At 40.7% G+C, this 23,379-nt stretch overlaps 1 protein-coding gene across 1 annotated transcript in view; it reads right to left on the bottom strand.

The window, feature by feature from the left end:
- Rtl9 (retrotransposon Gag like 9) overlaps positions 1 to 23,379 on the bottom strand; it is a 45,325-nt gene that overhangs the window by 6,993 nt on the left and 14,953 nt on the right. The window contains exons 2-3 of the mRNA XM_010603071.2: positions 4,497 to 4,650; positions 1,663 to 1,707 (exon numbers count right to left, since the gene is read on the bottom strand). The gene's annotated coding sequence lies outside the window, so the exon portion shown is untranslated. The remainder of the gene's footprint in view (positions 1 to 1,662; positions 1,708 to 4,496; positions 4,651 to 23,379) is intronic.

Below are 23,379 nucleotides of genomic sequence, written 5' to 3'. Positions count from 1 at the left end.
ATTAATTCTCTGACATCCTAAATTGGGCCTCACTAGAAGTCTAGTCTATAGCATGGAAAATTTTCAGGTTTCTCTGGTTACATGGGGATGGACAATCCCAGAGCTTCACCTCACTGGTCCATCTAATAAGCAGCCCTAGAAATGTCCCTTTGACACACAACTTGGAAACCAATGCCAACTATACAAGACTGACATGTCCCCATGTCTGACATGTCTGCTCATGCCAAAAATGGAAGACTGGCTATTATGGGATAATGTCAAAAAAGTTATCAAACCTATGGCATCATGCCTCCTTAAGAATAAGGAGTAAACTGGCAACATAAATACCAACACTGCTTTTTTTTTTTTTTTCTGGTACAGGGATCAAACTCAGGAACTCAGGACCTTGCACTCACACAGCAGGCACAGCACCACTGAGATAAATCCTCACCCCTAATATTGGCCATTTCTTGAGCAAGCACTGTCTGGGTAGCACTCTGGTAAGCACTTTCCCTGCATCATCGTTTTTTGGTCTAAGCAACACTAAGAGATTTTTGTTGTCCTCTTTCTGATAAAGTCCATCTGATAAAAAAAGAAAATGCAGGCCCAGAGAAGCTTAATAACTTTTCTGCAGTCATATAGATTCCCAGGTCTGTCCAACTCCACAGACCCTGCTCTTCATCATCATGCTATCACATCCCACCTTTATCCCTCACTCAGTCACATTACCAAGACCTTTCTTTCTATCTTCGGCATAGACAAACCAGAGATGGAATGTTGTAAAGGAAAAAATACTAGCCACTTAGAGACACTATGGTTACCCTAACACTTGGTGCAATGGGAAATATGCGACAAATGAGCAACCATAAACCTCCATCTTTAGAAAAGTCCCAAACATGCCACAGTTTCCCACAGGCAAAATTCAGAAAGATCTTACCTTGTCAGTTACTGAGAAGAGGGATAGAGTATCCTTCGCATCTCTAGCTCTTTTAGTCTGGCTCACTGACTTATAGCCTGTGCCAGTTCTTTAAGGCAGGACTCGATATCAGCAGCTGTTTTCTGCAATCTCCTTTAACTATCCTCTGCCATGCCAATTTTGCCTGACTGAAAATGCACCAATCCCACTCTTCCTGACTTGTTAATGCTTTCTCTGGGTCTCTGGTTCCAGATTCCTGCCTCTATATTGACACTGACATTTGTCTCTGACTAACTTTCCCTTGACAGTCCTCCAGAAGCTCTACTTTGTTCTTGGCCTACACAACTCTACCTCTCTGCTCCATGCCCTTAGCAGTCCCATTAGTATATACCTCACTACACTAGCTACCCCAAAAAGAAAAGATTGACACAGTTAAAACTATAAGAATGAAAAGGCCCTCACTTAGGAAATGAGACATATACCCTCTGCAGTTGAGCAGACACAGGAGTCCTGAGAGCAGGACATCGCGATTTGTGTGACCAGAAAGCTGAGACTGGGTGTTAGAGATAAGGGAACTGGGGCTGGACTTCCAAGATAGCAGCATTTGAAAAGCTCAAAGAAGCTCAGGCGTGGGACAGTCAGGAAGGATGGGGAATGGGGGCTGGGGAGTAAACACATTAATAAAACCCTGCAGTAGTGATAATAAAAATACTAATCTGCTCCCACTATCATAGACATACAAGGAAATATGATAACCAATGACCTACCCCAGGACAAAGATTCAATACCGTGTCTCCAAGGATTTCAGACAGCTGGAAAGAAAAAAAAAATATGCCAAATGAGAGCTCATGTAGAAATGGAGCTACAGCCTATTTTCTAGAACCAGGGCAGAGGCCAGAGTAGAAATAGCATTCAGTCTGGTGGCAGAATTGGTCCCTGAACTCTAAATAGGGCAAAGTCTTTAGGTGAAGTTCAAGTAGCCTGTGTATACAGAATGAGACTTGGGGATGGAGGCATTCGGGTCATTACACACCTCAAAAGTAACAACCAAGTATAACTCATAATTAGCCACCAACCATAATGGAACATATGGGCAAAGCACTAGACGTGCATCATATCATCACAGCAACACCTGGAAGGTGGACAAGGACATCTTTTCCAATTCACAAATGGAGAAGTGAGCCTAGAAAAGATTATGCGATCAAAGACACAGAACTAATAAATGGCAAAGCCTAGATTTCTGCCTTGGCCACGCTGCTTCTAAAGTAATTTTCTCTCTTTGTAATTAGGCAGGTGATTAACAACACTACATACTCTACTCACTTCTATCTGTCCCACCCCACCAAGCAAAGAAACTTCTCTCTTATTACAAAGGAGTGAATCATAGTAGCAATAGTAGTAATCATTGTCATAGTAGTAATACAAGTTAACCTCAATTAAGTTTCCTTCATATATCAAGAATGGTGCTAAGGGATTCATAAGCATTATCTCATTTGATTCTTACAATTACCATGCATGCTAGACCCTTTTTAATTTCAAGTTTACACGTAAGGGAACTGAGCTTCAACAAGGAGATTTAAAAGGACCAAATGCACATAGCTCTGTCTGACTCCAGAACACACTATAGAATATATTACTCAAAAGGAAACATTCCAAGGCTAGGAGCATGGGTTAGAAGTAGAGGACCTGCCTAGCATACACTCTGTATTCAATCACCAACACTACAAAAAAAGAGAAACTTTCCAGTTGCTTTTCATAGATCAAAAATTATTCACAGAAAATTCATGCTACTAAGGGGTTCATAACAACTACTATAAATCTTATTAATATACCTAATAATTAAAGCTAACATTTATGGTGTCAGGCTCTATGCTAAGTGTTTTACTTACAATATTTCACTTGATACTCACAACATCCCTCTGAGGTAGGTGCTATTATAACTTTCATTTTCCAGATGAGAAACTAGAAGCATAGAAAGGTTACCTAGCTTTCCTAATGTCATACAACTACACATCAAAATCATCTATGATAATAAAAAAATTGAAAATAACATAAGTGCCTGATGTTAGAACACAATTTGTTTAATGATTAAAATGAATCCTGGACCAATTATAGCAGCCACTAATACAGCCATTGTGAATTATAGTCTAGTGTGAACATAATTATCAGATTTTTATCAAATAAATGTGCATATTTTGCAAGGAAACAGTAAAGTATGTTTTGTTCACAGTGACCATACCTGAATGGTGAGATTAGAGAGGATTTTTATTTTATTTTCTTTATGAAAATTTTCTCATTTGTGCATAATGGACATATCATACTTTAATAAAAAGAAAAATATAATAAAAGTTAATCTTCTTTTTTAGAAAGCATGATTCTTGCTGACTCTATCTCTAACAATTTCCACTGTCTTCCTGAATGCTCTCTCTGGGGATCCATAGCATCTCCCCTTCCAAGCCACAGACCTAATGGTTCCACCACTTGCACCTTAGAACTGACTTTAAAAAAGTGTCTCTGGTGTTTACTTTTATATTGTCCTTGTTTCAAAAAATGATTTCTTATTTTTTTCTAACTTTGATTTGTGTTTAGTAACTGCACAAGTAATCTAGGAATTTATTATCTCTCAGAATTAAAATAAAATAAAGTGAAATCCTCCATAGAGATAAAACTAAAGTTCTGAGACTACCCGACCCCCTGCCCACAAATCTCATTCCTCTGTCTGATCACAGTTGGGTGTGTCTCCAAACTTTTCCTAGCTGCAACAGCATTCAGAATTTATACCATGCAATTGCTTGCAAAATCATGTATGTGCAAAAAGCTACAATTTAAAACCATCCAGGCACTGATCACTCCAGGGTTCCAAGGTCTGATCCACTGTGACCATTTTCGTCAGCCTGCTTCTAAGTGGGCTACTGGAAGAGGGCTCTTGCCTGTGGAGCATAGATTTCTGTTTTATTAGAGCCAGTCACAAGGAACTCAGAGAAGCAAGGCCTTCTAAGGAAGGAAAAGCCCAGAAATTGCTGCTTAGCATCTCTCAGGTTCCTCACATCCCACTCAGTCTATGCTGATCAATGCAGCTAGGAGGTGTTGTGCTCCTGCTGCCTCACAAAAGATAATTGAGTTTGAGGGATTGCATGGCTAGCCGCTTGAGGAAATAAGAATAAACAAGAGACCATTCTACATGTCAACAAATAGCTTTCCAGCTTTTGAAAATAAGCTTTTCCCCGTATTCTTAACAACATCCTCTCTTAGAGCCACAGAAAACAGACACCCAGATAACTGAAAACAGACAACCTAAGGATCAAGCAATTCTGCACTATTTGGGGGTTCTCTGTCTCTCCCAGTCCTTCAGGGAGACAAAACCTTCCCCATTTCTTATTCCTCAATAACACTGACACTGAAATTACCCACCCAGTTCTTTGTAAGTAAAAAGGAGAGGCAACTAGCAATTACTGAGTGCTTACTATACCAGGTAATGTGGTAAACACTTAAATACATTCTATTATTTCATTGCATAATAAACAAATGAAGTGAGGGGTGCCCTGTTTTATAAATCAGCTAAAGAACTGAAATAGAGAGAAATTAAAATTCAGTAACTTACCTTGGCTCTCACAGCTGAGAGGGAATGAAGCTGAGCTTGTCACTCGGGTCAGTCTGACTCAGCCAGTACTCTTAACTCACAGGAGAGTCACTCTCTGTATTCAAGTCTCTGAAGGGCTGTCATACGGAAGAGAGGGTAGGTGTGTTCTGGGTAGCTCCAAAGAAAAGGATTTGACTGTTAGTTGGGAATTACGCTTTCATTGGATGTGCTGCAAATTCCCCAAACTACATGTATATGCATGTCCAACCCTATAGGGAAAAGAACATTATGAGAAGAGCAAACGGAACTGCCTTGCAGTAGGTGCCGTCATGAAGGATCTGTGAAATCGCAAAAAACAGGAGGGATACCAGAGGACTGCAAATGGGCAGTGTACCAATTTTCTTAAATAAGGAAACTGCAGACCAGTATACTGTAAACTCCAGAGCTGTAAGCTTGATGTCAATACTTGGGGGGAGATCTGCCTCATATTATAAAGCAGATAATTTATAAGCAGTTAGAATAAAAGTGGCAATAGAAAGTACCTAGAGGTACTAGCTGAACTCTGAAAATAAGACCAGGTTCCTAGACTTGCAGCTTTCACAAACTCAAAAAACTGGGGGACTGACATTGGGTTGTCAAATTTCTCTGTTTCCAAGTAAAAGCATTAAGAAACAAATAAGGCAACCCAAAACCATCATTTCATAAAAAGAAAGGGCTTTCTTTAAAAATGAAAAAAAAAAAGAGAAATTGATCACAGAATAAAGGACAATACTTTACACAAAAAAGACTTTTTCATACTAACTACATGTTTGGACTTTCTCCTTGCACCAGGAGCAGCTGTGATTTTCCTAGAGGATGGGAACTTGTCCAACAACCTGCTTTAAGGAATCATTCTGAGCTAAAACATCCACAGAGATAAGATCAGACACCTGTAAGATAGAAAATCATTCTGTCCTGAAGAGACAAGAATGGATTTTGACCTTAGCCTAAGTGACAACATTAACACAGAGACAGGCAGCGATACCACTGAGCCAAATCCCCAGCCCCAGACATTAACATAGATAAAGAAAGAATCCACAGGAACCCAGTGAGAGAAACCAATGTTGCCAAATGTGGACTCCAGCCCCACTCAGGTAGGATCTGAATAATCCTTTTCACTGTGTCACCTCTTGAACCATACAGCTCCCTTGTTGGAATAAGTGCCTGATGCCATTTAGACCATGAAACCTCTTCTGACTTGAGGATCTCAAAGCAACCTTCATACTATTAATTTGGCTTTCCAGAGCAGATTTCCTGGTGACAGAATAGTTCAAAACTGGCTGAACATTGTTCCCAAAGTGGAGGTTCTAGCCTTAATCCTTTTACCTATGATATAAATAAGAGCATGGGTGGGATTCTTAGACAACTTCTCCAGGGCTGAGAAGAACCTCTAGAATCTGCCTAGCAAGATTTACATTTTTAAGTCCCATGATTTACAATATGTCGGTCTGCATTTGACAATTTTCTCTCATTTGCTCTGTTGCCAGTGCACTACATTCCTGCAATTCGTGCTCCTCATGGAAAATGCTTAGTGAACATATGTTAGCTATGGGATCTGCATCTTGAAGAGAAGATTGGGTCCTCTATACTACTGCTGAACATTCACGTCAATCCTCAAATAACTGGTGTCAGTATATACTTCCTGAATGAGAAAAGGGGACAAACTGGTGCTCTCTCATTCTACAACTACCTCTACTTCCTAAAGAGTTCAAATTGAAATTTGAATACATCTGTTGACATTGACCTTGTTTCTCAAGGCGTCTGCAAAGCAGTACACACTGCTTGCCATACCTTCTAAACCTCTGTTTCTTGAAACAAAAATGGGGTGGGGAACCCCTGCATCAGGGTCCCCTGAGAGGAAAGCTAAAATGTAGATTTGAGGGGGCTACCTCCACTTTCAAAGAGTAAAATTCAATAGGTCTGGAGTGATATCAAGGAATCTGCATTTTAGCCCAAACTATTCTGAAACTCTAGAATTTAATAACTACTGACTTAGGAGGTCATACACCCTGATTTTAACATCAAATAGGCCTGGGCTCTGACCCCAACACTTCAACTTACTTCCCCACAGTTTCTTTGTCTGGAAAACAGGGAGGATTACAGAAGCTAACTCACAGGCTTTTTGAAAGTTTTAAATAAAACATGTTTAAAGTGCCTGGCACATAGGAGAAGCTCAGTAATCTCCTCTGTCCCTACTTATTCGTGGACTCTGCTGTTTTTCTTGTCTTTGTTTAGCTTCTGTCCCTCTTACCAAACTGCTCATTCTGTCTGATATTCAAACTCTCTGAAAGCGAGACTGTCATTGGTGCAAATTTTGACCACTGTACTTGCTGAGCAAAGTTCTTATTCTGAGTTTCATCAGTTCTTACCAGCTGCTCCTCAGACAAAGGACTATTATCTAGGATATATAAAGAACTCAAAAAAATCAGCCCCCCCATTTTGATTCAAAAATGGGCATCTGAAATAAAAAGACATTTCTCAGACAAAGAAGTAAAAGCATCAACTAAATGTAGGAAAAAATGTTCCATATCACTGGTCATTCAAGAGATTCAGATGAAAACAACCCTGAAATTCCACGTCACCCCACAAAGAATGGCTGCTATCAAGAAATCAAATAATAATAAAAGTTGGCGGGGTTGTGGGGAGAAAGGAACCCTTCTCTACTGTTGGTGGGAGTGCAGACTGGTGTAACCACTATGGAAATCAATACGGAGATACCTCAAAGAGCTGGGATTAGAGGTTCCCTTTGACCAAGCCATCCCTCTGCTGGGTATCTTTCCCAAAGAATTAAAAGAATCACATCACAGCAATATAAGCACACCTATGTTTACAGTGGCACAGTTTGTAATAGCTAACAATTGGAAACAGCCCATTTGCCCATAAATTGGAAACTGGATAAAGGAGATGTGGTTTTTCTATAAAATGGAATACTACTCAGCCATAAAGAATGAGAAATTAGATTCATTCATAGGAAAATGGATACATATTGAGGATATACTTCTAAGTGAAATAAATAAGTCACACATGTATAAATACTGAATAGTTTCTCTGGGGTGAAAAACTATAATGGTACATAAGATCCTAATGGTATAATTTACAATGTGAAGTAGGAAGAAAATGGCTAAAGGTGTAGGGGAAATGGGAAGGGTAGGGAAAATGAAAAAAGGGGAAAAACATGAGAATATGAAAAAATGGAAATAAAGTATTTGTAAATAGGGATTGGAGGAGGGGATGAAGGGAGGGCAGGGGTACGGGGAAAAAGTGAGAACCAAGACTTGTCATGTAAAGGTACAAGATCCCAATGATGAATGTAACTGTACTGTATACCTAAAATGTACCAATAAACTCAATGAGAGAAAAGAAGCTGCCTGCCAGTTTAGAGTGGCTGCTTAAGAATCAGATACCTTCTTCTGGTTTATTTGGCTCTTGCCTAGGGGAAGCAGGGTCACGTGGTACCAAACATACCCACCTATTCATAAGAAAATGCTACTACACTGGGCTGGGGTCTGTGAGTGGAAACCCCTTAGAAGGAGTCTGTGGGTGTGGCAGGAATTCTGAGGCTTAGCCCATCCAGTACAACTAGGCTTCTCATTTAGCCAACCTGCCAAAGGAATGAAGCATTCAAGTTCACTGAAGTCTATTTAATTCCGACTTTTCATCTTCATCAGGCCAGGAACACCAGTTTTCAAAAAACTAGACCACAGTTAAGCAGGGAAAAAAAAATTAACCCTAAAAGGAGAACTTGCATTTCTAGAACACTTTTTTAATTTTACGAAACAACTTCACATCTGTTTCTTCATTGAAGAGCTTTCAAACTGGCAGCCACAGTCTAGATCCAGACTGCAGACAGATTTTGACCCATACAATGTTTTTAACATTTTTAAATTAGTTGCAGTATTTAAAAGTCAGGATATTTCACATAAAAACCTGGATTTCTGGCTTCTCTGGGAAAAACAGATCCTTTATCATCATTCCAAAATGGCAATAGTCACCTGGCACTACTGAGTAAGCTACTCCCTGTTGACTGGCACATGCTCACAGTACACCCAGCCACCTTTACTTTCTCACAGTGACCTACTTAGTCTCCTTAGGTATCCGAAGGCCCAATGTAACCCAATGGTTTAGGAGCACAGATTCTGAAGCCTGTCTCGATTGAAATCCTAAAACTGCTCTTCACTGGTTTTGAGACTCTGGGCTAGTTATTTAACCTCTCTGAAACTCAGTTTCCCCATCTGTAAAATACATACGCGAAAAATAATATTTTTGCTAACTCATAGGCTTATTGGGCCAATTAAATAAATAAATGCATTCTTAGAACAATGCCAGGTGCATGGCAAGCTCTAAGTACTTACTAGCTTGTCTCTTTTTCTACAATGCCCTACAATTTGTTTCTCTGCTATGCCAGTTTCTGAAAACTGAAAGCTTATGGTAAAGTCGCACTTGGTGATGAAACTGATCTCAATTTATACGAAGCTATTCAATTATCTCATTTAGAAATATTAATATGTTTTCACAGGGTGTTGCCCCAGATCTCATTAAGGGGTGTTAGATAATACATGTTATGGCTACTATATTACTTTTTCAAAACTCCAAACATTCTGAACTAAAATACATATCTAGGGCTAATGATTTTAGCTCAGGGATTATGGACCTGTATTATGATTATTAGCTTGTATAATTAACTGACCAATGGGAAAACTGTACTACCTAACATTAAGAAACTTGCCAGAAGTTCCACAACTTAAAACAGGTATAATTCTGACCCTTAGATAATTTTGACCATTGGTACGGGTCTACACATGTTGATGCAGATAGTGGCTAGTAGGGTCCAGCGAAGGATTGAAGAACACTGCCATCTATTGATAGTGACAAACTCGGCCCTTAATAGTATTCCTTTGACTCTGTATTAATCTTAATATACACAATTTAGTTGGAGTTAGGCTGGAGATTATTTTCTTTTTAAGAGAAGAGGCAACCAAGGTCCAAAGAAGAAAACAAAGCTACTCAAATCCACACAGCAAAAGACAGGCAAAACTGTAACTAGAAACCAAAATCTGTGCTTTTTCCTCTTAAATCCTAGGGCCAGTCCAAGAATGACCTGTGCCGACCTTTCTAAATACTGACCCTCATTCTCTGCAGACAGTGTGCAAGTTTTCCACATACCTGATAAAAGTAGAGTTTCCCAAGATCTCAGCAAATATAAAAATGAGACACCATGTCTGAGTGAACCTTACCCTTCCCAGTACCATAGGTAGAAACGTACAGACACCATACAGTCAGAAGCTAGGGAGGAAAGATTTCTCAAATCCCAAGAAAAATCACAGAGACCCGATTGTTTGCTCTTCTCTGTTGATTTATAGGAAGCTGACATTTACTTATGCCAAAGGCCAGAAGAAATGAAAAAATCTACTGGAAAGGAAATTTCATCAGTCATGAAGCAATATCTTAAAGAAAGCTTTGCGCAGTGTAATTTCCCTTGTTTGAAATGAAGAAAACAGAACACCGCTGTTTTGTATTGTTAGTGCATCAAAAAGCTGGACATGAAAACAGCATCCCTAGGACCTCTTTCCAGCTCCCTATCACAGCACAGGGAGCTCTCTGACATTGCCTCCAACTTAAACAAGTTGGAAATAAGAAGGAAGGCTGTAACCCAGGTGACCTCATGTTGCTCCTAAGCTCATGGCTTGAATTCCTGCTACCAACAAATCCGTACTTTAATCACACACCCACAGCGACCCAGATCTTTGAATTCAGCAATTCCTTCTCAGGTTTCAGCGAGGCATTGGCAGCCTGAGCTATTTTGGGACACTTTCTCTGCTGTGGATGCCACTTTCGGAATACGCCAGAAACATGCTAAGGACCTGGAGCTCTCTATCCTGGACTTTTTTGAGGGTTTGCTTGCTCTGTCTTTGTCTTGGCTGATTGTTTGGAGGACAGTCTCTCTTGCCAACCTAATCCCAGGGGCCTCACTACCTTGCCGGGCCACAGGCTCAAAGAGGCACTGTGGTTGCCAGCACCTTACGGTAAGGGGCAGTGAGATACTAGGCAGCCTGGCAGGATGTAAAACATCCCAAGTGGTGGTCTGTGTTTGGAATACAGCCTGTGAAGAAAAAGTGGGGAGAAAGGATAGGGAAGACAAGATTTTTCAAAAATTTTATTCCTATGATCATCACTTCTAAATCTGATGCAATTGACTCGGCATGCATTCAGGAGCCTGTAAGCTCCATTTTCCTGTTCTAAAATCTTCTGCACCTACTGTAAGTACCGGGGTTCTCTGGTGTTCATGTTGTCTTTTGGGGAGGGGGAGAAGAAGGCAAGGCCTAGAATGGCCATCATTATCCGACTCTGTTATGGGCAGGTCCATGGCGTTAGAAGAATTTTTGACATCACCCACCCCTGAACTGCTTCTTAGTTTGGAAAATGAAAATGTCTCTTTGTTCTCTCACAAACCCCCAGCATACCAGAAACCCCACTTGTCTTTGGGGGTCCCCTGTTCATCAATGCTGTGCACACCTGATTTCTCATGTTGGGCTTAGTGGGAGAAGTGCACACTTGGTATTTAAATTTCTTAAACGCAATTGCAGCTATTATTGTGGGCACAGCCCCTGCTGACTTCTCCATCTTTTACACAGCAATTTAGTGAAACTGTGAAAAATGTTATAAGTGGGAGGGTATAAATGAGAATGGAGAGACCCTTCCCATGGTAAAAAGGAAGAGTAATGTGGTTGATTCTCAACGCAGTTAGAAATGCAGCCACAATGGAGAGGCGTCAGGCTATGCAGTGCGATGGTCCCTTTCAATTGCCCTCCTATTTTAATGGAAAGAGACGAAAATAGCTGCTGGAACATTTCTGATGCTTTTAACACTTTACTAAAAGACTGGACAATGTCTTTGCCTGTGGCTGGCTTGTCAGCAGGGTCAGCTTTTCCTCTCTTCTTTCTTTTGGGGACTGCTGACATTCCCTCCGTATAGTCCAGGAAGGCAGAGCCAGGTCCTGCCAGTTACCCTCTATTCCAAGCATCAAGACCAAATCATGCTTATGGTACAGAATCTGTTTGGACATGGTAATAGGGAATGTCTTCTAAAGGAAAACATTTGGAAAGCCTGCCATAGTCCATACTAACCAAGTGGCCTTCTGAACTTCTCTAACAACTTCCTCAGCCATGATGAGAACAGGACAAGGCAAGCATGTCTTGCCCTTTTATTTCCACCCAGTATCACCAGAAAAGGAGCATTATTTTTAAGCAAAGAAAAAGTATAAGACATTCATTAGGGTAAGGTTGGCTACCTTCGGTTTCTCTGATCGGTAAAGTAAAAAGCTTCTTATTTGTATAGTAAGAGTGCTGGGTCTGAAGTGGATTTGAGAACAATGTTGTTATCAGTGCTGGAGAAGTCAAGAAAGAAGATTTACATTGTTTCTAGTACAGAATGGATTACTTTTCAGATTGTAGAACAAAAGTAGTCTCAGGAGAAAATTGCCACTGCCTGTTTGTGTGGTCTTTGGTAACTCATGAAGTTTCCCGGCCTTCCTTCTGCTGAAAATCTCTGAGAAAATGTTTGGATCATAGAGATCCATTGCCTGGGAGGTTTTTGTGAAAGCCTTGTGTATTTGTGACAGCCTAAATTTTATGTCTACCTCATAGCATCCCAGGAAAATTAAGATTGTTCCTCTGGCCTTCTAAATCTCTCCTATCCACTCCCAAGACTTGGAAATTCCTAAGTACATCATTCTTTTTACTCAGAGCTTTGGCAGCAATAAAAATAACCCTCTTGGGAAGGTCCACCTGTTAAGCCCCATCTGGACACATCCCCTTTCTGGCAGCAGATTCTGATAGAACGGAGAAGAAAGAGGAGGAAGGAAGGAGCAGGAGATCAGTATAGGTATAATCTTGCACCTCAGAATTAAAGCCTAGAAGGAAGACCTAAGTCAAGGCTAAAAGTACCAAGAAGCTCTGTTGGCAAAAAGGGGTAGACCCATTCTTGCTAAAATTGGGTACAAGGCAATTTATGAAGTGAGAAACTCCAATTTTGGGGAATGGGACAAATACTCAATGAAACTGAGGAACAGGAAGGAGAAAGAACTCATCAACTAGTTTGGGGTAGGAGATAGAAGAGTTGCTTGCAAGAATATATTCAGGCTGAGTTACCTAAGCCACTGAAGTAAAGCTCCCAAAAACGTTGAAGAGGTCTCATTATAAAAAGTCAAACACATTTAATACTCTCTCACCCTTCAACTCTGATATATCTCCAGCTTAGGGGTAGAGGTCTAAGGAGGCAAACACACAGGGATTTAGAATGTGAGATCCTCCTTTCACTTTTTCCTTCCTCTAAAACCATCATTGTGCTTGTTTCCAAGGAGATTCATGGATGATACAATTATGTACCTTGCTTGTCAAAAGCTATAAAATGCAAAGTGGGGTTGCTTAGGCAGAGCCTCAGGCTAAGCATGAAACATTCTACAACTCCATGTGGGCTCCTTCCTGAGGCCTAGTGGACAGTGTTTAAATTCTGGCTCTACCACTCCATAGCTGTGTGGCCTGGGCAAGTCATATAACCTATAAGAGCTCCATCTGTGAAGGTGGCACATAATAGTAGGATCCATCATATAGCTGTGAAGATTAAAGGAGACAATGAGCATAAAGCTCAGCACAGTGCCCATTACCAAGTAAGTGTTTATGAAAAGCAGTAATGATTAAGATTCCTGGCTCTCTGCTATATGCTTCATCATCTGAGAATGGTTTGTAGTGGCAAGTGGTCCTGCTCAGTACAAGGTCTAACAACACCAGGGTTTGGGGGATTCATCATCTTCTTCAATTAAATTGGCCTCCCTTACCTTTTTTTCCAATTCATTAGAAAAGAGGTTGGAATCCTTCCATTGGTTCTGCATTCATTCCATTCCACAGCTATCTAAACAGATGGATCCATTGCTGAAGACCCTTGAACTCTTTTCCTTGGTTTTCTCCAGTCACTTAGGGAGTTTTACTGCTCATTTCCCAGTGGGGGAAGGAAATCGCTCTGGGAAAGTAGGATCAGGAAGAGTGCAGCTGCTGTGGAAGTGTCAATAAAGGAAAGGACTCCCAGATACTAGGCCTTATAGGCTGTGTGACCTTGAGCAATTTAATCTCTCTGTGATTTGTTCTTCACTTGTAAAATGAGGATTGTAATACAGGTAATTGTTTTTATGTAGAATTATGAGATTCCTTAGTGTAATATACTTAGACTATACCTGACTGACATTTAATACTCAGCAAACATCTGTGATTCTTGAAAATACACACACACACACACACACACACACACACACAGTGATCAAAATTCAAAATGCATGATGAATATTTAAATTTAAAATTTTTAAGTTAATTTTATTGGTACATTATAAGTATACAATATAATGACATTCATTATTAGAAATTTGTGCCTTTGAGTAATATATCTTGGTTCTTATTTTTTCCCCATTCCCCTGCCCTCCCTTTAAATTTTAAAATTTTATTACAGTATATAAAACATATTAATCTTCCTCAAAATCCACCCCCTTAGTTCACATGCACTTATCCCATCGTTCTTTCCACTTTTTAAAGCAGTTCTGGAATTCTTCTTTCATATCTTTACAAGGTGTGATCAAACAAGACAAATGCTGCTGCCATGCAATGAAAAGGCAGGCTTTTAAGGACATTATGGTGTGTCCTCATCCACCTTTTTTACCACCTCTGGCGCCATGAGAATTCTGTCTCTTTCTCAGAGTCAAAATGAACATGAAAGGTAAATGTTTTAAATGAATTTAGGACACTGATGCAGCCACAACAGTACAACTAAAGACAATCATGAAAGAGGACTTCCAGAACCACTTCAGAAAGTGGCAAAAATTATGATACATTTGTTTTTGAAGTGAGAGGGAGTATTTTGAGGGAAATTAATGATGACGTGTCTTTTACCTTAATAAATTATTTTATTTAAATATTCACTAAATTTTCTTTTACATATATTCTATAATATTCACAATGAATAAATGAGTTCATGTATGTGAAGAATCAGAACTTTTTCTGGTATGGTCCCAGGGATTTAACAGAAAAATCAGCAAAAGTCCTCAGGATTCCTGGGAAACCAAGGCCATTTTGAATAAATATTTCAAGGGGAGAGATTAGCTAAGGCTCATTCAGAGGCTCAGAAAGAAGATGGCAGTTTGGGTTTTTATATTCTGAGTATAACTAAGACTCCCATGCCTAATTTGTTGCATTAGATTTACAGGATTGTGAGATTTGGTCCTGGGATCTGCTAAATCTAATTAACCTTTTAGGACTCCTAGGAGAAAGGCTATGGCTTGCACAGACTGAATCTTGAAAAAATGCCACCACAGATATAGTACCAGTCCCAGCCTCCCCAAACACCCAGTTGGTAATTTAGTAGATTATACTGCAACACACTCTCCTGATTTAAGACAGATAGACAGACAGACAGACACACACACACACACACACACACACACACACACGCACACGCACAAAGCAGAAGTGACTTCTTGCCCTTGCCACATGATCCATGTGGGCATGAGTTCTGCACACAGAGCTACCTACCTCCCTCTCTCCCCTCCTTCCTTCCCCTCTCTCTTTCTCCCTCCTTCATTCTCTTCTCACTCCCTTCTTTTCTTCCCTTTTCTTCCTTTTTTCCTTTATTCTTTGCTCCTTCCTGCTATCCTTCCTTCTTTCACTGGCAAGCATCCAGCCCCAGAAGGAAGACAATGGCCCTAAGGGGAAAGGATACAGATTTCGGGGAAAGGCCAGAAGAACAGTATCTTCCCACTCTGGGACCAATGTCTCCACTACCCTTTGCCTTAAATGCTGAGGCTCACCTGGCTCTGCCCCCAGCTCCTTGCCCCAGAGGAGTAAAATAATAGAAGAGAAACCCAGTCCAGCCACATGAAGTCACCTAATACCCCTTAGGCCCTACTGGCTTCTCAGCTCCTGTGTCTTGCCTGGGATCTGAGCCAAGACTCCCAGTTTAGTGCTGGACATGTCTACTTGGAAGTCCCATTGGCACCCCATACCCGCAAAGTCCTAACTGAACTTGTCACCTGCCTCCACCAAGCCGACCTCCATTAACAGTATCACCACAGACCCAAGCTGGAACATCAGGGTCATTGCCATCATTTCCCTCCCTTGGAACCCTGGTGACACAAATGCTATGATTTAAATGTATTGACATGTACCCAACATCATCTCCTCTCAGTTCTCACTTCCATAGGCCTAGTTCAGAGAATGTTCCACTCCTGCCTGAACCCTTCAGATGGCCTCCCAGTTGTCCCATGTGACCTTAGCCTCTCTCCTCTCCAACCCTTCCCTACCCTGTATATAATATTTGTCTTCTGCTAGTAGAACCCCACTGATGGTCCTACTCATGGGACACTCATGATGGGATTTCATTCAAATACTACACACTCTCTGTTTGGGGTGCCTTTCCCTCACTCTGATGCTCCATTTGGCAAAATCCTCCAATCTTCTATATTCACGTGAAACCTGCATCTGTAAAGGCTTCCCCAAGTTTCCCAGATATGAGATCAGTCCCCACCTCTGCTCCATGAAGTCAATACATTCCTCTACTATTGCAGCCATTGGACCGAGAGGGTTTCTGTGTACCTCAGTCCCTTCCCTAGAAGGAGAGATCCTCAAAGGCTGACTGGGAATATATTCAGGTCTTATTTTGTATTCTATAATCTACAGGATCGGACATAGTAAGGTATTCATTTCCTCATTTGTAAGCTGGGATGGAAATAATAGCTGCTACCTCCTGGAGTTAGAAGGAATAAATGATGTACATAATATGCGTGCAGATAATAACAGTGATGATGATGATAAAAAGGGAGAATATTACTATCTATTCATTGCTAAATGCCAGGCACTATCCTAAACTTTTTACATGGCTTTGAGGTTGGCCTAAATAAAAGTGTCAACTCAGGGAAAAAGATTGCCTGTGTGTGTGTGTGTGTGTGTGTGTGTGTGTGTGTGTGTGTACAGTGATCATAAAGTTGATTATTTTTATAACATATAACTGTGCATGGTGTTTAGCAAAATGTCTAATTTTTCCCTTCTTTCGCATATCTTCCCATCTTTCATTATCCAACCCTAGCCATAGACTTAACTCCAGCACCCCCCACACACACACACACAGGGCCAACGTAAATGAGAGATGGGAGCCTGAATGAGTGTTGCTGGTAACAGACTGGGTAGAGGAAGAGAGTGAAACTCTTAGAATTGATTTGGACTTGGTGAGTAAGTGTTATTTTCTCATTTAAGTTATCTTCATCAAGGACAGGGGCTATACTGTTGCATAGTGTGTGTCTCCCATAAGCACACATATGGAAACATGGCAGGCACTAAATAAACACTCACTTTCATGCTGTCTTGGCTTTAGGAGCTCTACTTGGCAGCACCATCAATGTTTTCAGAGATTGCTGAATCAGGTTCTGGATCACAGCTAACAGGTTTTCGTGAGCTTACAGACAAGAACCGCCAGAACCACCCAGTAGTAGTCCTTTGAGGAGCACTTACCTGGGAATTTGTCAACAGGCCAGAAGGCTGAGTACCTGCATCTTAGAGGTAGCTCTGCCAGCAACCATCTGGGTGACTGGGTACAAGTCTCTCCCCTTTCCTGGGCCTCAAGGACCTCACCTGTAAAGTGCTGCTGCTCACACCTGTTTGAGAATGCATGGTACGGCAAACTGCAAAAACTCTTCACAAAAGCTGTACACAAGTGAGATATTGTTTATTTTAAATGCTGGAATTTCGCTCACCAGGAAATGCTGGTAGGAGGTGGGGGAGCAGGAGCTTGTGCATCCAGAACATATGGGGCCCTATATCTGTTGTCCTCCTGCTTAGCAGCATTAGCAATTCAAGCTGGTGCTGTCTGAGGAACACTCTGTCCTTTGGGATCCTCAGGGACAGGAGGGGTTGCAGAGCAGCAAGACTGTAGCCAGTGTACAATACAGTGAAAAATAGAGTTATAGTACTGAGGCACCACACACACAGGTTCATACATATGCATTCACACTCCTGATGGCCCCCAGCGGTGGCTCACAATAGCAACTGGTGCTAATTACAGGCAGACAACCCTTCTCTGGCTCTTCTCTCCAGAACTGTCAACCCTCCCTACCACCACCACTATCCACCCCTGGGAATTACCTGAGCTCTCGGAAAGGGTGTTGTTGGCACCACAGCCAAGTGACTAGAAAAAACATTGGAAAGAGGAATACAGGGAAATAAGAAGCAGCCATGTGTCTCCCTGTGTTGTAGGATTGATAGAAAGGAGAGGATGAAGGAAGAGAGAGCTGGCTAGGATACAGACGCAGTTTTGTGTTAACAGATGTGCTCTCCTGGCAAGAAAGCGCCCAGGCACTCACCCCTCCCTTTCCTTTCATCTGGATCCATCCAGGGATCCTGTCTTAACCCTTCTCCCTCTCAAATCCCTAACTTCCTCTCCAACACCCTATCTGGCATAAAGCTTTTAAAACATTGAATGAATGGGTAGGTGAATGAACACATGAATGTTCCTCAAACTCTTGCCACTCCCTAGCACCCATCTCACAGATCATAATAACTCCACACAGTAACCCCTTTCCTCTGATTTTCTTTCTATAAACTCCATTTGAGGCAGCTTCACCTCTTACTTATATGCTTTTTACCTCCCACATCTCTCGTCCCAACCCAGGCCTCTTCAGCTGCCTGACTATTCCCCATGATCCTTAAACCTAATATGCCCTACCTTAAAATCTTCAGCAATGACTACCTCAGGGGGTTGCTAGCAGTAAGTCCTGGTCTGCTGAGAGTAGGAAGGCCTGCTGTATACCTCCTTGCAGAACAGAGGAAACTACTAATCCTAGGGCCTCTCTTTACTGCAGGATACCAAAGTCCTTCCCATCCTCCTCCTAGCCAACTCATCCCTCACTCAATAAGGAAAACTGTAGCAGACATCTCTGCCCGGTATTAGCAGACTCTGGTTGATTGCAACCCAGTCTCAGCATGCTTTGATCTCTCCAAGCAAGATAAGCAGTGCCTTCCCCCTTTACATCCCTGCCTGCATATCAGCTATCCCTGGCTGCATATCAGCCATCACCAGATGCTTCCAGCCAGATACTTCTGGCGGCTTTATGCTGTGTCGCTAGATGTCTTCAAAGCATACCGTACTCCTCTTCCCACTGAGAGATCAGCCTAAAACCCAGTTCTCTGTAAGTCTTTTTTCTTGTCTTCATGCTGTGTCGCTAGATGTCTTCAAAGCATACCATGCTCCTCTTCCCACGGAAAGATCAGCCCAAAACCCAGTTCTCTCTAAATCTTGTTTCTTGGTCTTTATTCTTATCAGTGTACCTCATAGGAGTGCCTCATAAGAGAAAGTAGACCTACTACAGAGGTCCCCATTCCCATTCCCTATAAAAAGAACATATGGGAAACTATCAAATTGGAGTTAATTGCCTAATCTGGGCACCATTCTCCAACACCCTCCCTGCAAATCCTTCTTTTGTTACTTCATAGTCCTGGTATCACCCGCACCCCACCCATTCCACTATTCTTCAAACAGGACTCCCCCAACACACATACACACACACACACACACAAACACACACGGCCCTCCCCTGAATCCCCAACTTCATTCCTCTCCATTCTGTATCCAGGCTCATTACAAAAGCCCAAGTAAATACTGAACCAAAATTGGTGGATTCTGCTACAGCATTGCTAGAGGGAAGACCCAGAATATTTTTTGAGAGTCCACAGTCAGCATTCTTCCCAAGCCTTGGCAAGGATAAGATCAAATAAAGCTCCCTTTCCTCCAGGCTTTTCTAGATTTGGACAACAGCCAAAAACTGGGTTACAAACGCAGTGGTCTTTGGTTCTTCACAGCCTTGGGGCTTGTGAAGAGAAAATGCATATCTCTTCCATCCTATTCTTGGGGCATCCTGAGTACCACGCACCAGTACACATGCAATGTGTCATAACCAGCCATGTTATGGTAACATGTAGGCATTTTTTCAAGTTTTTAGTGTAAAATGAAACATTTATCACCAGTGTGTCACACTCTCTCTCTATCTCCCTCCCTTCCTCTCTCAATATGAAGTAATTTATTCAAAGGACTTTAGTATTTAATTTCAAAGCATTCATTTGTTCAGTAATCAAGTCTATATTGAGCAACTCAGAGAGCTATAATTCATGGTTCCTGCCTTCAAACAGCTCCTATTCTAGTCTGGAAGTGGAAGCCTGCATAGAAGGCTTAAGTAACAATGCTAAATCCCTTCCCATACATGATGTGTTCTATGTAGCTCTCAGTCTCTTTGGCAATACTGAAATTTCCCATTTTGTTGCTTCTGTCACTACTATTGCAATCTTATTCAATATAGAACAGTGATTAGATGTGTTTCTCAAGTGCTTGTGTTGATATCCAAGTTCTGTCATTCACAAGCTATATGACCTTGGCCAAGTTACTCTGCCTGTCTGAGTCTGGTGCCTCCTCAATAAATTGAGGGTAATTCTGTTGCCTACCTCCCTGCATCAAAATGAAATGAGCTAATGCACACAAAATACTTAGAATGTTATTGGGCACCTATTATGTGCCCAATATCTATTAATAATTACTATTTTCTTGATGTGCCCACTGTTCTTTATTAGTGAAGGAGGTATAAATTCTTATAGGCTGCCAAGATAAACTGGTAGAGTGTCTTATTCATTTATCTTTCAATCAACAAATACATATTTTGTGTCTACAGCCCCTGAGCTAAGTTATTGGGTCATAGAGACAAAAAGACATGACCTCTACCTTTGGGACGAAACAATTCACCCAAAGCAGTCCTGGATTAATAGTGCCTTGAAGCTCTTAGAAAAACCAAATACAAATACTCCCCGGAGGAACATACCCTCAACCCCATTTTCATGGGATTACTAAGGATAAAGTCTGGCTGAACATGAACTCATAATCTCATAATCCAAAATTACAAGGCACACAATGAAGCTGGAAACAACAAAAACAGAATTAAATCATCAAAGATCTGCTGTATTGAAATTATGTGATATAAAAAATAAATTAAGTTTATGAGTATTAAAAACATTAAAAAAGAACAAGATACTAGTAGAAAATAGTTTAACTCTAAGTATTTTTTTTTTTGGTACTGGGGGTTGAACTTGTGACCTTGTGCTTGTGAGGCAGGCAGAGGAACCACTGAGCCAAATCTTCAGCCCTAAGTATCATTTTTTTAAAGATAGCAAACCTAGGGCCCAGAGAACATTTACTCCTTCAATATTACTGAGCTGATAATGACAGACTTAAAGTAGGTTTTCAGTGTCTGGTGTTTATTTGGCAGACTCAGTGATTGGAGCTGTTCTTCCCTGGGTCATTCAGATATATGAGTATAAAACACTGTGCTAGATCTGTAAGAAACACAAAGATGAATAAAATAGAATCCCTGGACTCAAGTACCTTCAAATTTAGAAGAACCAAACTGCAGACACGTGAATTAACTAATGACATGAGGCCATGCAGTAGAAACTACTAAAGGTCTACAACAGAAAGAGGTGAGATTTGAGTGGGTCCTTGAAGAACAGGGATATAGAAGCTTTGGATAGGCCAGTGCTAGAAGAGACTTGGAAGAACCTAGGCAAAGTCACAGAGAAGCAACCTGCAGAACAGATGGGAGAAGTATGAGTGCATTTGACCAGCACACTGTCACATAGGAGGGCCCATCTGGGTTTAATGCCCTATTGCTATCTTGAAATTCTTAATCTTTTTAACATGTGGCTCCAAATTTTCATTTTGTATCAAGACCCAAAAAACATAGGTCTGGTTCTACATCAGGGAACGGGAGGAGTTATGATTGGAAAGCCAGGACACTCTTGGAAAAGAAAGAAGTCAGATGCTACTTTGATACTTACTCTGCTGGCAATGAGGAATCACTGAAAATATCTGAACAGGGGAGAGGTACAATGGCTACATCTTTCAAAACCCATACTCAGGGAAGGGAAAGTTTTCAGAGAAAGGAGAGATGAATACTTTGGAAAAAGTTATCCCAATTTACTGTGTTGATTTGGCATTGTACAGAAATGGACAGCCATGTTGGTCTAGAAATGTTAATTTTTTTTTTTTTTTGGTACTGGAAATCGAACTCGGGTCCTTGCGCTTGCAAGGCAGGCCACCAAACCACTGAGCTAAATCCCCGACCCAATTATTATTTTTTTTTCATTTATATAAGACTACATGAGCAAGAAGCAATTTAAATATGTTAAGGGACCATTTTCATCTTCAGAATTAAGGATTATTTTAATCTTACATCATTGCCTTTCTCTTTTACTTTCCTTTTTAGTTTTATTTTAGGATTCCCTATTTTTAATGTTCATACAGAGATTTCTTTAACTGAAATACCGAAGGGGTTCTCTGGTTTGAAAAACTATAATAGTACACAGGATCCTAATGAGATAATTAATAATGTGAAATAGGAAGTAAAGGGCTAAAGCTGTAGGGAAAATGGGAAGGGTGGGGGAAAGGTAATAAGAGAGAGGAAAAAAATATGAGAAGCTTAAAAAATGGAAATAAAGTGTTTGTAAATGGGGAGGGAAGGAGCGGGTGTAGGGAGGGCAGGGACCAGGGGAAAAAATGAGAATCAAGACCTATTATGTAAAGGTACAGAATCCCAATAATGAATGTAATTGTATTGTATACCTAGATTGTACCAATAAACTCAATAAAAAGAAAAAATAAAAAAAGAAAGTTAGTAGACATAAATAATGGCATAAGGTATAAAGAATATAAGTATCTTCATTTATTCAGTTATTCATTCTGCAGATATTTACTGAACATCTAACATGTAGGCACTCTGCTAGGATCTGAGATGCAGGAGTGCACAAACTTTGCCTCTAACGTCAAGTTGCTCAAAGTCCAGTGAGGGAGACAAGATACCTAAACAAATTATAATAGTCCTAAACGAAAAGGCTAAGATAGGATTACATTTAGCGACTTGTGGGAGCCTAAGGGAAGAATACCTAACCCAAAAAGAGATTTCCAAAAAAAAATGTTATGTGAGTTGTATCTTGAAGATCAAGTAGATATTCACCCCATAGACAAGGCAGAAAAGATTGCCCTAGGAAGAGAGAACAGAATATGTAGAGTCATGGAACATCTACTCTGTGCCAGTCACTTTACTTTGGGCTAAAAAAATCTTCATTTTGAAACTGGCAGTGTAAGAAGACAACTAACCAGATAATGAAACTGTGTGTCAAGTGCTCTAATATGGACACTCTAGACAGTGTGGTGAAACACGGCACCCATGGTGCAGCAGGCTGTTTGTATCATTGAAAGATCTAAAAGGTTTGCCATCCCTGCTCTAGGAGTATGGACAAGAAACATTTGACCCAAACTGAGGGATTAAGAATATGTTTTCCATAGAGGTGTCTTTTGAGAGATGTGTTGCATATCAGAAGGTGTTAACTAGGTGAAGGGAGGGCAGGCAAGGCATTGGAAGTGATATGTCCAAATGCACAGAAGAAATTGTGTGTTGCTCTAAAGGAATTATAAATGACTATGATTCAATTCTTGAATGAACAGCCAGAGCATAGAGAAATATGACCAGGGAAATAGACTAAAATGCCAAGCTAAGATGTTTGGACTTTATCTGTGTCTCGATTATTCTCAGCCTTGGCTCTATGTTAGAATCACCTAGAGAGCTTTAAAAATTACTGATGACTAGATTTTATCCCAAGGAATCAAACTTCATTAGTTTTAATTAATCTAGTGGAAAGGGGTGCTGGGAGTTTTGTTTGTTTGTTTGTTTGTTTTTTCCTTTTTATTGAGTTTATTGGTACAATCTAGGTATAGAATACAGTTACATTCATTACTAGGA

This window comes from Fukomys damarensis, unplaced genomic scaffold (assembly GCF_012274545.1).
Source record: "Fukomys damarensis isolate Sample0158 unplaced genomic scaffold, DMR_v1.0_HiC HiC_scaffold_39, whole genome shotgun sequence".
Taxonomy (NCBI): domain Eukaryota; kingdom Metazoa; phylum Chordata; class Mammalia; order Rodentia; family Bathyergidae; genus Fukomys; species Fukomys damarensis.
The sequence above is the reverse complement of the archived record's forward strand: the minus strand, read 5'-3'. Positions and strand labels throughout refer to the sequence as shown.